Raw genomic sequence first — 13,020 nt, forward strand, 5'->3', positions numbered from 1 at the left:
AACTTCTCAAATGCAAGGGCAAGGAGAGGGTGTAGCCTCTTGCATCTGTTAAAATGCTTCCCGGATATAAAACCCTTGAGTGACCCAGGGGCAAGGACTTCTGTTTCTGTCAGCATGGAGGGTCCTCCAGATTCTGCTATCAACTTGCCAACCGCTTTGAAGAATGCCATTTCTATATGGAAAGCGCCAAGCATGATGAAGATGTTATTGAATCTTGGTGCTTCCATAACTTGGATTTGCATAGCAGGTTTTGCTGCATTCAAATCATACGTGACTACTCCATACGTCTGATTGCATTCTTGTGCACATTTCTGGGTAGCGATGAGTGTGTTTCGAACCACTGACAAGCTTGTGATTGGTTCTTTGAGGTTGGTCATGTAGCGAACTTCTTGTTTTGGCAAATTGTCTGTACAAATATTTGCATTGAAGCCAACCCACATTGGGATATTGTCACCCTGAAGTGCATGATTCATCAGCCAAATGGTGTCCAGTTTTCTTGCTTTTTCACCAACATCAGTCAAGTTGAAGACATTTCTGTGTTTGTAATCAAACACTGTGACCTTTGGGATTCCTCTGAATGGTGTCAAAGGGGATTCTGGAACATTCAGGGTCCTTCTCTTTGATGTTTTTTTTATTGCTTGAATTGATGGCATTTGAACTGTGTCAATTTCTTTCGTCTTATGTGACATCACATCTCTGCCAGGCGGAGAGACTTTCTGTGCTTCCGACCCTGAAACATTCTGGTAGAGGATACCCATGGTGTCATGAAGTGTATTTGCTCCAGATAATGTGTGTGTCATTTCGTCAAAGTTATCAAATGCTAATCCCATGGGTTCACCAACAACAGTCTCTTCTGGACAAGCTACATCCCTTGCTAGTATGGCTTCAGCTGTGGCAGTCTCCAGTTCTTCTAAAGCAGAGTAGTTTAGGCAGTAACCAAATCTATTCAAAACTGTCACCAACTTCTTACTCCCAGTGACTGACTTAATTGCCATTCCAAGAGTTACATGTTTGGCAGGCATTGCTTTCCCTCTGTTCACAACAAAAAGCATATCTTGGCTTGTTGACTGGACCCGACGTTCAATCCTCTTCCCACAAAGGTTAGTGCTTCCACTGTACAGTATCCTGATGAAATTTGTCACAAGTTCTGGAGGGGATACATTTCCTGTCCTTAGATCACTGAGGGTTGGGTTCATTGGGAGTTCCTTCTTTGGTGCCTTTAGCAACTGGTTTCGCAGCAGCAGTGCAGCTTTAGTGATAACACGTTCATCTGAGTCTGAATAATCATAGGCTAAACGGACTGCATCTTCAGCTATTTCGGCATTGTAAATAATATTGCCCAATTTCTTACCTTCAGGAACATGGACCTTGATTCTTACCCCAAACACATTGGTCAAATGACGCATCAGACTGAAACGTTGCATTGGGTTTTCATCCTCTAATGAACAAAAGTCCAAATATCGTTCATAAACCGAAGTCAGTAGCTCTGCACGTTTGTCAACAATAATTGAATTTTCTACATAGGCACGCAAATTCTTTATGGCAGTCCCAGTTTCTTTCACTCCACCTGTTGCAGAACTGTCCTTACTACATGTATTTGTAGATATTCTTTTTGCTTTCAGTACATAAGCACTCTTGCAGGAATGGTGATACTTTGCTGCCTTCGCAATTAAGTCCACCCCACTAATCTTACCCAAAAGTTCTTCATCACCAAGTTTCCTAGCAGCCTCTTGAATGCTTTCTGCTGCATCAAAAGCTTCACAAGCACCTACAACTTCAACTACACCCTTCTTCTTTTTCGTTTAAATCCACAAAATAGACAAACTGCAGGAATATACCAAAGGAAGATGGATTCTTGTCACGATTGCCAACGGATCGCAGTTTCACAGTTGAGTCTCACTGACATCAGGGGTCACTTTCACTGCAGTGAATTTTGGTAACACTTCAGGTGAAATCCGTCAGTTTCACCAGGCAGTTTTGGCAACTTCACAACAATAGCAAAATATTTTGAATCCTTGAAATTGGGTTTCGACTGCCTCGTCTGTGCCGCTTTAAGCATGGATGCCCAACTTTTCTCATTGAACACATTGACATCTTGGCAGGCCTTCTTCTCAGGTGGCTTCCCCTCATCCACATGCAGTATACATGCTCTGTTTGATGTAACCATATTGCTGCTTGTAGGGGGCTCCATCATGGGTGCAGGAATATCACCTGAAAGAAACATGATGTTAAAGATTTCTGCCACAAGTTGTTTATTGCAAAAATTAAACGGGTGGAGCTTGTTTTATGTCTATGATAATGGGTTGGTAAATTTTGGCCCAAGAGATCACCATGACCACGAGCAACCTACGTATTATCTAAAGTTATGTGAAGTTTAACCGTAGGACACCCTCTATGTTTAAAGTTGATTGCTGCATTTTGGTTAAGAACACTCACACTGCTGCCCTCACACCACAATAATCTCTATCTCCACGTCACAGCAAGCCCCACTCAATATAAAAAAGTAGGGTTGTCCGTATCGTCATGACATGCAAACAAAATAAAGTAACAAGGCACAATAACACCTATGTTTCACTAAAATAACAGTGAGAAGACACAATAACACTTATGATTCACTAACACAGTCATATAGGTTACTCACAGAGTAGGTGTGTCGTCGGTGAGGCAGGTCTCTGCTAACTGACGAGACCCGCCCAACCGGCAGCCCACAAAACCTTCGAAATTCCAAATACAGTTTCGAACAAAAGCTTCGAAATCCCGAATACAGTTTTGAACGCTCCTATGTCAATCACCCTGGCCTAGTTAGTTTAATCAAAGGTTCAATAGTTAAAGATGGTACTTGGAGTTAATAAGAATAGAAAATTAATATATTGTCACAACGAACAAAAGATGATATGAAAACACAAGACATGATAATATAAATAATAAATAATAAACACAGGGTCATTCACTCACATGTGCTTTATATCAATATGTGGGCGTGGTCATTCCATGATCACCTTTGACCCCCTCAGAAATGGGTTAATCCCCATAGGTGACAACTCAGACGTCAACATAATGATGAAGAACACACTAGAGAACAGTTCAGCACCTGTTTTGAGCATGTACGTAATATGTGCTTTATATCAATATGTGGGCGTGGTCATTTCATGATCACATTCGACCCCCTCAGAAAAGGGTTAATCCCCAAAGGTGACAACTCAGATGAGTTGTTATAGATGCAGTAAGACCCAAGGAACATTTTCCAATAGGTTTTGTGGATGTACTCCAGATGTGATTTAAATGTTGCAGGGGCGCCCCCTACTGGTCACTCAGAAATGGACTTATCCCCATGGCGGCCGCTTAAGAGTTATTTCATGTGGTTCCTACTCTATCAGAGAGTCATTTAGCACAGGTTTGATGAATGTACTCAAAGATGTGTTTGAAACCAATATCTGGGGGTTTTGTTAACAGCTCCCCCTGGTGGTGTCCCCAAAAGTATCACTTAAGAGTTGCATTTTTTTGGTCCCCAGCCATCATCCTAACAACTCCATACCTCAAACCTTTTGTACTCGAGATGTGAATTAAATGTATGCTAGCTCCCAGACTAAGTGGGGGTTGCAGCAGAAATGGTCATGATGATGCTATTCACGTGGAGCAGTAGGAAAAAGTATGTTCTGTTTGGAAACTCTGTGGTTGTGTTCGTATACAAAAAAAATACCCATTTGACGAGGTTAGGTTAGTTTACAAGTTACTTGAATCATGAATATGTGAATATGTAACAAAAAAAATAAAAGCGTTAACCTTAATTTCATTATCTTGAGTACATTCCAATCTAACATTATATCACCATAATCTATTTGACCAATGCTATAAATATACTATTTCAATCTTACTTTACCATTCTCACGAGCCTACCTATTCCCATATAGTCTTGACATAAAGTACTTGTAAAAGTGTCCATAGTCTGGCATGCCTAGCATCCCCCCCCCCCTTCCCCCCCAAAAAAAAAAAATGAAAATAAATAAAGAATAAATAAAGGGCAAATATGTCTTAACTATCTATACCAACAAACTTGGCATCTTAAGTTAGTAGACTAGGCCAATTCCTGAGATATACTTCTTACAAAAGTCCTGTAGGCATTTCTGGGGAAAAGCAAACAAACACCGGTTTTACCATAACATGGGTATGCTGAATCCGAATATGGTGTTTGCCAAGCTGGGAAATGCCTCCTTCATGATCAAAAATTAGAAATTCAAAATGGCCGCCATATAAATGCTGTGCCGCTAATATCTCGGGTTCTAAGCTACATAGGAACATGATCTTGGTGTCTATACCCATGTTTTGATGGTCGAGGAATGCGATGAACACACAATTAGGTTCGTCAGACTTTTCTGTTCTGCTAGAATACGTTTATCTTACTGCGGTTGTCAAAAAATCCAAAATGGCCGCCTCCAAAATGTTGTGCTGCATATATCTGGTTCTAAGCTAAATAGGAACATGATTTTGGTGTCTATACCCATGTTTTGATGGTCGAGGAATCCGATGAACACATCATTGGGTTCGCCACACTTGTCATTTTTGCTGGAATTTATTATAGACGTATCTTGGAAATGCTTGTGGTCTTATGACGAACTGTACTTATATGAAATTGGATGATAGATACAATAATCACCGATGACATTATGTTTTATTGGTCGATCGATTCTTTTTACATCAAAAACCAAAAAACTTAAAAATGGACTGGTCAAATCATTAATGGTTTCTACACAAATCACTGTTACTGCATTTGCAAGCACCAGTGCACAGCAAGTTACTTTTTCTGCAACTGCATCGTTGAGTTCCACAGTTTTTCACACAACCACGACACCAGTTCAGCACAACTATCTGGGACGGACGGGAGAGATGTGGTACGAGCTTTCCACCTTGAAGTGACCATCCACGACCATCCGGTGACGGTAGCTCAGGATCTTTGCTGCTTGCTCGACGCCATACCAAAGCCTGATAATGTGCTCTCTTTATATGGAACTTGAGAGAATCAGAAGTTGGTGGCAGTGTCTCCGGCGTCTTGCACTTGCAGAATAGCTTGGCACGTACTTCATCACAGGTATCCAGATCTGGCTGACCATATATTTTGCACATGAACTTCTCCGTTTTTCGGATGGTGCTGTCAGTAAGAGGATCCCGACCAAGATCGAGAAGAAGGTGGTGGTCCGTTAGGAATACTTTCCACGAAGTCTTCTTGCTATGCCCAGCAATGTATGAAACACTGTCACAGCCAGTCAATGAATGAAAGGCAACCATTGATTCAAGACCATCCTCACCGAAAGGTAAGTTCTCGCAGATGGTATGGACAGGTATGTATTTGCGTTTTTTGGCGGTTCCAGCTTTCATCCAGAGTTGTGTGCAAGACATTTGGTGGTAATGTGCAATGAGGACTACAAGAATATCTGTGTCCCGAGCAGAAACAACGATTGTTTCAGCATCATTGTTGACACAGTGCAGGACGATCCGGGTGTCTGCCTCTTCATGGTGTGCTTGTAGTGGTGTAACATCAATCGATGGCCGAGATGACAATACCTCGTCGTCTTTGTGTAATCCACCAGCCACAATAACAGTTTTGTTGTGTGGAGCACTCCTTGCCAGTTCGTGTGATAAGAAGTTTGCCAGGTCGCTCTTATTTTCAGGAAGCGCCAGAAAATTTGACCAGTTGGCTGGTAGGGGTACGGAGCTGTCCTCAATCACTCGTCGAATAGGTCGAGTTTCCTTTGAACGCTTTTGGCGCGTTTGATCCTTGATCGATGTGCTGTCGTATCGGTCAAATGTTACATCGACCCGCTGGAAGTGTGCAGCTGATTGCAGTACCGATTTCACGAAGGTGTCCGCCAGATCTCCGAAGGTTACAGCTCCCTGGGGTTTTCCGAGTGCAACAACTAGTGCCTGTCCATCAATGATCAAACTGGAATTACCCTCAACGGCTATCTCTGCTGGACATATGATACCAGACGTCAGGACATCGGCCAGTACAGATTTGTCGCCACTACGCAGAGAGTGGTTAGTTTCAGCCAGAGATATTGGCACGGGCATCAATTCGTGTTGCAGAACCTGGTGCAGGTTCACTCGTCTGCCAGATTCATATGCTGTTATGAGACGCTGCAGGATGCTTCTGTCGGCTTTTATTGTCTTCTCCTTAGCTTTAACATCCTTGTGTGCGATATAGAGTGATGCAAAGGTTGGGGCTTTCATTTTTGCCAATGGGTCATGGAGTTTCATTTCTGTTGGAGCGTCTGGGTGATTCATCAACCTGTTCTCTACGAAGTGGTTCAGTTGCTCTTGTCCAAGCCTTTCGGCATGAAGGAGACTGTTTTGTATCTCATCAGTTGCCAAGTCTTTCGTTGCAATGTTACGCAAAAGGCCAACGGAGGTGGTGTCGCTGAACACTTTGAACTTTAGAAGAACATCCAAGATTTTGTCTTCATCTGATGTGTCTCGTCGTCTTCGTGCCATTGTGGACTCATTACGAGTAACTTGATCATCGAAGCCAAGTCCATACATGGCATAGGTTCGTGAAGCAATCTGAGCTCGTAGGTTGTAGGAGAGTGCCCAGCGACACAACGCTGATGTTGTCTTCGTAATACCGACGATGCCACCTCCTTTCTTTCCAGTGCTGTTCAACCATTCCTGGCTGTGGTCGGGATCCACTTGGCAGAATCTGTGATTGGATCTTTTGACAACAAAGTTCCCTTGTTGGAATTCCGTTTCAACCTCTGGTGGGAGTTGATTCATTTGAGCAAGGTAGATGCTGCCCCATCGAGCATAATTTGTGTGATCATAACGATAGAAGTATGGGAGCATCCTTCTGAATGAATAGACGTGGAGTTCCCAGAGACCATCCCTCTGAGCTCTAACAAAGAGAAGAAGAATTCCGACCATTTCCATGTATTGCCACCAGAATTGGAAATTCGGATCATCGTTGCTGTCCACAAAAGCTGTCATCAAGGACTGGAACCTGGTACTACACAGGATTGATACCAATTCGTCCATTTCATCTTTGTCTGGTGATTGCGATATTTCAAGTAGGTATTTCTTCAGATCATTGTCATGCAATTCCAAATATGCGTTGAGCTTTGGCAACAGTACTCGCCATAATGCTTGGAAGCAGAGTTTATGAGCACGTACTCCTTTCGAATAATCTTTTCCTGACATGGCATGTTCCGTAGTATTTGGACCCAAGATCCCACTTTCTGTGAAGACTTCAAACAAACCAGTATCCTCCATGTGCTGACCTAAGACCTTCAAAAAGTTCATTGTTGTATGGAGTCCACTCAGTCGCGGTATCAGGATGTCTTTGTATTCTGGGACCGTCTATTTCAGTTCCATCAGCTGTGGAAACAACGCTTGGTCCACCGTCAAGACAATGTACGTCTGCTGAAGAGATGTAGCAACATGGATGATGCGCTGGACGACTGTATTCATCGTATCCATTTCATGTGCAGGCGACTGTATGATTGGCATATAACCTACAGTGGTTGTTTCAGCGTCGACGTCACTCGCTTGTTCATTAAAGCCTGTCCATGTTGGTTTCGGATCCTGGTGCTCTCGCGTCAGTATGAATGTTCTATCAGTTGCTTTAGCTTTCAGAGCAGCAGGACATTCACTGACTGTTGTGTTGAACCATTCTTTCTTTACGTCATTCTCAAACTGAGGTTCTGTTTTGTTGTTAATGATGTTGGCAGGTATCAGTGTTTCCATAACCTTCGGAACTTCAAGCTTTGTGTTCTTCTGGGGCTCAATATTTTCGAGTAGCAAAGAAGCCGGAGGACCTCTCTGCCAAGCAGCATACTGTGTGGCATGGAATGTGTTTTTGCCGTCAAGAGAACTGTCATTGATATCAATATTGTCCGCAGTGAAATGAACGAACTTTCCAGGGACCAAATTTGGGGGAACTACAGATCCATTGGTTTCATCCATAGTTTTCAGCGTGTCTTTTGCCAGTGCCGTGTCCATACGCAATACATCTCTGTAGCTTATGGTGTGTCCAGCTTTGTGAAACAACTGAACCAGTTGTTTGGAGCGTGTGGCTTGGTGCAATGTGCTTGCAAGTCCTATGTGTTTTGGTGTCCATTTCTTGCCACCACTGGTTATGTAGACCAAGTCTTGGCATACACTGAGAACACGTGCCTGTATTTGAGCCTCCCGTTCCTCACCGGTTTCCGCGCCCCCATCCTGAGCGTCGTCATCGTCATCTTCCTCCAGTGCACCTGATTCAAAGAGTTCTTGTCCGCCAAATATCAAGCGTATGAACATGTACAGGTTTTCAGGAACACATGCTATTGCATCATCTTCTCCAACCGACAGACCTTTATGAGCTTGATGACTTTGAATTTCCGAGCGTAGTTTGAGAGCTACGTGCACCATTGAAAGAAAACCATCCTCGTGTGGTTTGAAATCAGGAATGAAACTGATCTCATCATCTTGGTTGTTGGTTTGCATGGATGTCATAGGTACATGAGCGTACTTGATTGGAACCAATATCGTTTTACGTTCAGCTGGAGTTTGGTCAGCCAGTACCATGAAGTCATACACGTGGTCAATGTGTTTCTGAAGCTTCTCCTTGAAAGTAGACAATCTGCTGATGAAGGAAGGCGGTATTTGTGTTCCAGTTTCTTGTGCAATTTGGCAGCAGCGATTCCAGACCTCAGAAAGTTCTATGACTTTGCCATGTTCTGCACAAACTATCAGCTCCTTACTCAACCAAATGATGGAGAGTTCAGAATTTTGGGTCTCATCTTTAGTTTTCGCCGTGGTCCTCAAAAACTGTTTGTAGCACTTCGCATGATATTTCCCCTCGGCGGCAATCAAGTCACTGACATTGGCTAGGCGTACTCGAAGGAGATGTTCATACTTGGCCAGTTCAAGTATCTCTCGGCTGACGTTGTATGTCGTGACTGCTGATAACTTCTGCTTTGCATCAACGACTTGACAGAACATACAGTTTTCCCATTCCATGGACTTTGTAGAGCTTCGCAGACTAATGGAAGTGTTCTGTTCTTTTGTCGCGCGCCGAGATGATGGCCGTTGATGTTCTGAATCAGACCCCTTGAGTCTGTCGATTTTTCCCTTGTGAGTAAAATCAGCGTAGCATGATTTGTGCCATACAACCTCTTGCGACGAACTCAACGAACTGATTCTCTCAATGGCTTCGTGGTATTTGAAGTCTCGGAGCTTATGGAGTTCCGCTGACGACTCTTTGATCTTGCGCAGTCCCTGCTCACTTGCATCAAACAATTTGTCATTTTTGCTCATTTGGCACAGGAGGCATAGTTCATAAGATACACACTCTTCACTGTTTCTCTTGAGCTGCGCTATAGACTCCATATTCGACCTGAAACAGATAATAGCTGTGTTTCAGATACGTGACTAAACATTTATCCTTACCTAAACTTAACTAGAAGACAGCCTAGATGAGTATCGTGAACCAAACTGAAATGTAGATAATATGATTAGATGGGCTCAATTGTCCGTGCATAGACGTAGATTCTTATACCTACAATGGAAAGTGTCAAAAATTATCAATTCATGATCATACATTGCAATATTAGACACCAATGCAATATTTTAACAGCCGCCATTTTGAACTTTTGTCAACCATATTAATTTTTGGGCGCCAAAATGATTTCTGGTGAACCCAACGAAGTATTCATTGGAATTCTCGACTATGAAAACCCAGGTGTAGACTCCAAAATCAAGATCCTTGGTAACTTAGAACCAAAGATATCGGCAGTACAATACTTTGATGGTGGCCATTTTGGATTTTTTTGACAACCGTAGTAGAAATATGAATTCTAGCAGTACAGAAAAGTTTGACGAACCCAATGATGTGTTCATCGGAGTCCTTGACCATCAAAACATGGGTATAGACACCAAGATCATATTCCTATGTTGCTTAGAACCCGAGATATTTGCGGCACAACATTTTGACGTCGGCCATTTTGAATTTTGAAATTTTGAGCATGAAGGAGGCATTTGCCAGCTTGGCAAACACCATATTCGGATTCAGCATACCCATATTATGGTAAAACCGTTGTTTGTTTGCTTTTCCCCAAAAATGCCTACAGGGTTCTGCTTTGGGGAAAAGTGGCCTAGTCTATAGGATGTGTTCCGTAGGACGGGGCAGGTTTGACATGGTTAGGTTTAGTTATGTTAGGTTGTTGAGGGAGAGGGGGTTGTGGCAGAAATGGTCATAATGAAACTATTCAGATACAGAATAAAAAGGTATGTTCTGTTTGGAAGGTCAGTGGTTGTGTTATAATGCAAAAAATACCCACTTGATTAGGTTAGGTTAGTTTGTAAGCTAACTGAACCATGAATATGTGATTACTAACCTTGTTACAGCTTCTGCCACTTCAGTCCACGCTCTCTTCTTATTCTATATCTATAACACCCTCTGAGTATACGTATTTTTTCATAAATTTGATGTAAGAAAACCGTTTCATCTGGTGACCAATTAAACTTACTCCTTTTCTGCGCTGGTTCCCTGGCCCGTAGATGTGCTCATTGAGGCAGATGACGTGGTTAAGGTGCGGTAATTTCAGCAGAGCAAGTCGTGATGCAGGAGGGGAGATAAGGGTATTGACGAGTGACGGAGTAAAAGCAGCCTTTGAGCTTCTATCTGCCACAAAACTCAATATTTTCTTGTGTTTGCCATTTATTATGTTTTTGTTGTACATTTATACATGTTTTCTTTATTTTTCTTTTGAAATATTTACTTAATTCATGTCGGATGTTTACGTTTTGCACGGAGGCGTCCTTAGCAACGAGCCCGCCATAAAGAAGAAGAAGAAGAAGATAATAGTAGCCAGGATTTGTTAATACTTACACTCAAAGTTGACGAGGATAGCTTTTACTTTTAATAATTTGAAACTATTAACTTTGATAGTAACTTTAAGAGTAAAAGTTGATAGCTCGTGAGGATACGGGCACAGATGAGAGAAAAGATGAGGAAGGGAAGGGAAGGGAAGGGAAAGAAAGAGAAGGGAAGGGAAGGGAATGGAAGGGAAGTTTTGTGAAGGGAAGGGAAGGGAACGGAAGGGAAGTCTTGGGAAGAGAAGGAAAGGGAAGGGAAGTCTTGGGAAGGGAAGGGAAGGGGAGGAGATGAAAGGGAAGGGGAGGGAAGGGAAGGGAAGGGAAACACTTTCTTTCACTATATTCTCTGGGTGTTCATTAAGGTGCGTCCACACCTGCGACTTTTTGTCTGCCGACATATTGACAACAAAGTTCGAAACCTTACAATCAACATCTGGATACATATCGACAACAATGTTTGAAACTTTGTCTGCTAGAATGTTGGCCAACATAGTGGCAACACGAGTCGACTTGGTGAAACCGTCCACACCTCTCTCTGGAGTCCTGAAGAGTATGTCGGCGGGCGAGGACGCATTGGCGGCAGCAGCTGCTACTGTTGTGATTTTGTGTCTTCATCGGAGAAGACGTCGACGTAGAGTGTGGACGAGACCCTCCCTATTACATAATAGGAACACTGAAGGACATTTAGATCTCGTGCGCACCGTTATAGAGGATGATGTCTCCCTCTTGCCACGTACAATGTACGAAAAAGGAGTGTTCGAGACTTTCTTTCGGATAACCAAATCCGAGTATTTGTTGCACATGATTGGTCCTACTATAACTAAAGAAGACACAAGATTCAGGCAGCCAATATCGGCATCAGACCGCCTTGGTGTGACACTGCGCTTTCTGGCAACAGGAGACTCTTACAGTAGCCTCGGATACTCTTTCAAGATGTCCAAGCAAGCAATCAGCCGGATTGTTCCAGAAGTCTGCGATGCATTGATTACAGCTCTTAGCGAGTACATAAAGGTAAGAGGACCTCATACAATAATGTACTATACTAACACTGAATTATGATAAGTGTAATAACGCATGTACGGTCGTACATTACCGTACAATTTAAGATATAACGGTACATTGCACTCGCAGAAACGGATTATTTTGACCCGGAAATCATGCATAACTAGCAATTTTTTATTATTTTTATAAACTTCTCTGGCAATATACATTTAACGGGTCGTAGCACACGGGATTGGATGTGGGGGAGTAAGCAACCCAACCCTTCAACAGCGTTTCATTTACCGACGAGGGGGGGGAAGAACCCCCCGTAAGGTAAGGAGGTTACAATGCCAAAGCAAGTCAATCCCATTACTTAAAAGGCGAAAACTATTTTTTCTGAAACGTTTTGATGTGATTTTCTTAAATAACTTCATTCGATTCGCTCGGAAATGATTCGTTATGAACCTGAGGGAGAGGGGGGCTGAAAAAAAACTAACTAGTAATTTTCGATAGAATGCGTGTTGGATTATTTCAGAAAACGTCAAAACCTTCCAAGTAAAAAAATCGTTATGTCCCCGAAAAGAGTGAGTGCAATTTACCAAGAAATTATCCAATTTAAGACATATACAAACGTTAGTAAGACCCTGACATGCCCCATCCAAAGCCAAATTTACGTTCTATTACCAGTACCCTTCACCAATAATACATATATGCACATATGATCACTTGTTGCTGATAAGGATAAAAAAGGACGAACAAGTCTTACAACTGAGCACTGTGTATTTCATCCAAGTTAACATCAGTGGCATGCACAGTCACATCACATCTGGCATTGTCTGTTGAAAGGGAGGACATATTATGGGTATGGTATTGTGGGGGATTATCATATATTCCTTGTTCTGCCTCATATAACATGTTTTGGATCTTATTCTGTACAGTTGCCTGAGCATAAGGTGTTTTTAATTTTCGAAGTTTTGTTGCAATTAAGTCTGCAAACATTTGATGTTCATCTTTTTCAGTAAGGCGGCGATGTACTCCTGTCATAACGTCATAAGCCTCTTGTAACATGTCATCATCATTATTTCTTGATTTCCGAGACACAGACATCTTCCTAATCTTTGCGGGTGCAGCAGCATTTGTTCCACTTGTGCTCGGACGGCTACATTCGTCTCCTTCGAATGTAGACTCACCCAC

The sequence above is a fragment of the Eriocheir sinensis genome, unplaced genomic scaffold (assembly GCF_024679095.1).
Source record: "Eriocheir sinensis breed Jianghai 21 unplaced genomic scaffold, ASM2467909v1 Scaffold512, whole genome shotgun sequence".
Classification (NCBI taxonomy): domain Eukaryota; kingdom Metazoa; phylum Arthropoda; class Malacostraca; order Decapoda; family Varunidae; genus Eriocheir; species Eriocheir sinensis.